Source organism: Catharus ustulatus, chromosome 26 (genome assembly GCF_009819885.2).
Source record: "Catharus ustulatus isolate bCatUst1 chromosome 26, bCatUst1.pri.v2, whole genome shotgun sequence".
Classification (NCBI taxonomy): Eukaryota; Metazoa; Chordata; class Aves; order Passeriformes; family Turdidae; genus Catharus; species Catharus ustulatus.
This window is the reverse complement of record NC_046246.1, coordinates 2715318-2720218: the sequence shown is the minus strand read 5'-3', so window position 1 is coordinate 2720218 and position 4901 is coordinate 2715318. Positions and strand designations below refer to the sequence as shown.

Below are 4901 nucleotides of genomic sequence, written 5' to 3'. Positions count from 1 at the left end.
TCACGCTATTCTCACAAATGTCAGAGTCTGAAATAGTCCCTGTGCATGGAAAAGTCAAATCACAGCATAACTGGAAGGGATTCCTGGAGGTCTGTAGGGGGAAATGATGCCTTGGGTTTAAGCTTTCATATTTTTCAGAATCTCTGCTGCTTAGTGTGTGACTCTGAAACGTCTCTTCACAGGGGAGTTAAACAGAACAATTCCTTTCTAGCTGGAGAATCAAGGAAAACTGGTACCCAAAAATCAGAAACAACACCAAGGGAAAGGGGGCTGAGACTTCATAGCCTGGGGCTGTGGTTGGACAACTGACCCCAATATGGAGATGAACCAAAATGTATAAAAGTGTAAAAATAAAACTCGTGCCCATAATCCATGTTGGATTTAATTTGGATGTAGCCCTGGCCAGGCTCTTGCACTGCCCAAGGTGTATCCTTTTAATAAATATCAATTTTATTCCTTTCAATAAATAATTGTTTTATTCCTTTCAATAAATACCTATTTTATTCCTTTCAATAAATACCTGTTTATTCCTTTTGCTCTTCCTGGTCTCTGTTCCAGGTCAGCCTTTCCAGGCAATGCAATCTCTCACTGAAATCTGGGGAGCTTAGAAGCTCTAGAGCAAGTTATGAAGCCCCCTATCTAGGTGGGACATGACAATTGATGAGGGTGGAGGTTCACAAAGAATTACAGCCATGGGAAATGTTGCAATTCCTGTGAAGACAAAACCCCAGTGATCCCAGTGGCTCATTGAGACATCCCAAAGAAGAACAACAAGGTGTTAAAGATAGAGGATTATAGCACATAGCAGAGGAAGGAGAGAAAATAGATTAAAAAATCAAAGCAAATGGAATGTTCATGTCTTTAATGCATATTTCAAAATTATACTTTTGATTTTTCTCAGTGGCAAAAAATTTGGAGTAGAAAAAGAGAAAGATCAGCCTGGGAATGGAAGATCCTCTGTTCATGATTCACCTAGAAGAACGAGCCTTGTTTCTAGTCAGGAGAAAAACAGAATGTACAGACATAAAATAATTCCTCATATTTTGTGAATTTGCAGGTAATTACACATTAGAAACCATATGGAGAAAACAACACTGAGGGGAAAAAAATCTCAAAATAATTTCCATTTTGTGCATTTGTAAAAAATAATTTCTTTACATTTTGTCCAAAATCTCATTAAATTTTGGAAAATTTTTGTTTCTGAACTTTTTATTGGCTATTTTTTTTGTTTTGATTTCTGCCTTCTTTTTTTCCTGTAGTACAAAATTTTGAATGGATTTTTTGTTACTTTTGCTCCATCTACTTTTCCTTGCATTTGGCAGTGCCTTGCTGGGTTTTACAGTGAAGGAAATAAACTATTTGTGATCATCCAAATCCTGTCCAAAACTACACTGGAAAAATAGAATGAAAGAAGGGAGAGAACAAAACCCATCAGATCAGATGAAATAAGGACAAGATACTGCTTATTGACCTTTGTGTTATGTTTGCATCAAATCTCAGCACTGGAGTCTGAGCTGCTTGCCATTGTTCATGGATGTTACTGAGAGACTTTTACTATTATTATCTCCCTTTTTATAACCATGGAGCTACTTTCACTTTAATATCATACTTAGATTCCATGCTTTCAAAATAATTGCTGCAGTGTCTGTCATTGTCATTAAAGGAAGGTATTTTGGGTGTTTCCCCTGGGTCTGATCCAATTTTTTCCTGAGAATTGTACCAAGTGTCCCCATCCATGCTGAGGCAGCTCACAGTGGAGCTTTATTGCCCAAGGAATTTAGTAGTTTACTTTTTAAAATTTTAGCAGACAGCTAGAGTTGATAAATGTGAAGCTCAGCAGATAAAGACATTGTTCATTTTTACAGCACTGGATAAAAATACCTCAGAGACTTATAAGCCTGGCATAAGAGAAAGAGCTAAGCATTATAATAACATTTAATGACCAAAAAAAGAAGCAGATAGTGAGTAGTTTGTAATTGGAATAGAACCTCTTGCCTACAGCTGCTCAGAGAGGCTCTGATGCCCTGGGATGGGCTCTGCACAGCCCTTGAGGAGCAGCACCCAGAAGAGTAAAGAGTTGTTTCTTTGGGAAAATCCAAAGACCCTGGAGACAAAGAAACAGATCCCAACCATGATCTGCAGATCTAAACAAATTCCAAACTCAGACTCCATCTCTGCTTCCTGTTTACAGGCTGGGAGATGAAATGCAGCTGGGTACAGTACTGACCCCTGGAGTGGGAGCTTCTCCTCTTTGCTCCAGCACGCTCATGAAGGTAAGCACTGCATTATATCACAGAGCTTAAGGATGAAGCACAAGGGGACTGTGATCCAGAGCAAGGTCTGCAGCTGCTACACTTGGAGAATTGCAATGGCTGAGCTGAGCCAGGCCCAGCAGCTCTCTGATCACTCACAGGTGAATATTGCCCAGAAGAAAGGAGAAATGCACAAAGCAAAGCAGAGCTGGTGGAACATCCCCAGCTAAATATCTAAAGGATATTTTCTAATTATTTTGCTTCCTTCCTGTATTTGCTTGTACACACAGCAGTCACCTTGACAGCAAAATCTTCTGAGAAGGGGGTGAGCTGAAAGGGCTCTGCAGTTCCCTGGGGGGTTAGGACCAGACATTCCTCCCTCTCTGTGGCAGTGCTGAGGCTGCAGTCACACAGATTCAATGGCAATGGGCTATATGCTAGAAAATGGTCACCTGGAAAACTTTTTGGTTCTTCCATGATGCAGGAAATCTCCTCAATTGCTGCTGAAGATAATTCTGCTCTCACAATGGAAGGATCCTCTTAGAAGAGATTTCTCCCACAGAGAGTTTCCTTACAAGTTGCAAAAGTAGAGAAAATCGGAGTGATGCTTCATTTCTCTCTTTTGATTTCTGCTTCTAGCTAGGAACAAGGCTTACAGTAGTCTCTATTTTAAAATGAGCATTGGCATTTTGTGAGTTGCTGCTCTGTGCAGAGCACCTTTCCCTGCTGAGATTGTAAATCATGGTCCTTGCTGTGGGTGAAGTCACACCCTCCTTGCTTCCTGTTTTTGTCTTGTTCTCCTCTCTTTCTTTTTTCAACTTTTTTTAGCTTTCCCTTAAAGCAGAATTTGCATCACTTGCTTTAAGCCTCCACATTGCAGCTGTCTGAATGAGTCACCCTGGAAAGCCAGAAAAAAGCAGAGTTTCCCAGGAAGTGACTGCTCTGATCCTCCTTGTGCTTGGCTAACTGCACCATCCAGTGTTTTGTGCTAAAGGGAGCAGTGGGCTGGACAAAACTCACAGTCTCATCCCCCAGCCCAGAGCCCACCACCCATCCTTTGGGGCACAGCAAAGAGGATCAAGGTGAAATGGGCTTCTCCCAGGCTTTGTGACCCAGAGCAAGCACTGGCCACAGGGAAACCCTGCAAGGCAGAGAGCAAATCTCCACTGTGCAGGTTCAGCCACAAGGTACCAAAGTGCTGCAGTCATTGCTCCCTCAAATTCTGCAGCAAGATTTCAAGAGCAGGAATTCTTGCTCTTGAGTTCAATGCACACCACAAGGCCAGTTTCTTGCTCTCTGCTGAACAGTTATTCTGTAGAATGCTTCTCTTGTTGTACACACACAGAAAAGAACAATATTCCAGGCAAGATGGGGTGACAGATATGATAATTCCAATAATACAACTCCTCTGAAGGTAGCACCTGACCCAGCTTCCCTTGGTTTCAACCACAATGGAAAAGTCTGCATAGTTTTATATTATCACTCCCATGTCTGTTGGATATGCTATTTCTTGGGCTTTTGCTTATCAATAGTGTCTTGATTTGTCTTTGCAGTTGGTTGGGGATTGGGAGAGCTTTGCAGTGAGGAGTGAAAAGGCACCAATGGGAATTACTACAGATACAGACAGAACAAGCCATTTCCAGTTTGAAGAATGTCCTGCAAGAATCACTTTCACAGGGCAGTCCTTCATTTTCCTTTTTGGCAGATAGATTCAAAGATGCTTCTCAAAGAGCAAAACCCACTTCAGAGATGGTGAGGAGAGCTCAGTCCTTGCTGGGCTGTGGCAGCACAAACAGCTGGAAGCACTCTCAGTGTCTTTGCTCACTTCAGCACTGCAGTGGAGTGGAGAGCACAACCACAGAGGCTTTTCCTGTCAGTACAGGCATTCTGTGGATGATACAATCCCTCCAGAGCCATCTTCCCCTGGCCCCTGGAACTTACTATAATAGATAAGGTCTCCTAGATATGAAGGCTGAGCCAAATTCCTTGAGAATTTGGTCACTCTCTAACACTTTGGAAGATAATTGGTTAGAAATTAGTTTGTGTAATTGGTCAGTTCACCTTTAGAACTTCTCACTTAGATTGGATGCTGTTCTTTGTATAAACTTTTTATTGGCTGTAGTTTGAATCCACCCTGAACCTATAAATGTGACTGTCTGCCCTTTGTCTCTGAGAGAATCCTGCTTGCCCACCCTTGGCATGAAATAAAGATTCTTGTGGAACACAAGCAAGGCTCCGGTCTTTCTCTGCTGGCTGATGTGAGCTCCTGAGAGATGGCTGATGGATATCAGCACTCTCTGGTCCTGGTAAAACAACCACCAGGGACCAAAAGGGAAGCTTATAGCAATTCCTTACCTTGCTCACCCTGAGAAGCAGTCCATGCCCTGCTCAAGGTGCTCTCACTGGAGTCTGGATCACAGATGTAGGAGCAGAGCTCACTGCTGGGTTCAGAGTTTCTGCCTTGGCCCTCATCCACTATGAATTGTGGTTTAGAATAACCCCAGGGTCCTGGCCATGCCCCTCCTGGCTCCTGCAAAAAATCAACCAGGACAACTGAAGCCACTTGTACCCCTTTTATTTTGTAGCTTCTTCAATAACTAATTAAAAAATTATTTTAATAATTAAAAAAACCAAAAATGAAATGTGAAA

The 4901-nt window shown here is 42.1% G+C and overlaps 1 long non-coding RNA gene across 1 annotated transcript; it reads left to right on the top strand.

Annotated features, from left to right (window-relative positions):
* Positions 1-907: 907 nt before the first annotated feature.
* On the top strand, positions 908-4179 carry LOC117007611. The gene is made up of 3 exons (XR_004420177.1): positions 908-1057; positions 2192-2273; positions 3806-4179. It is a non-coding gene; the product is annotated as an uncharacterized LOC117007611 (long non-coding RNA).
* The last annotated feature ends 722 nt before the right edge of the window (positions 4180-4901 follow it).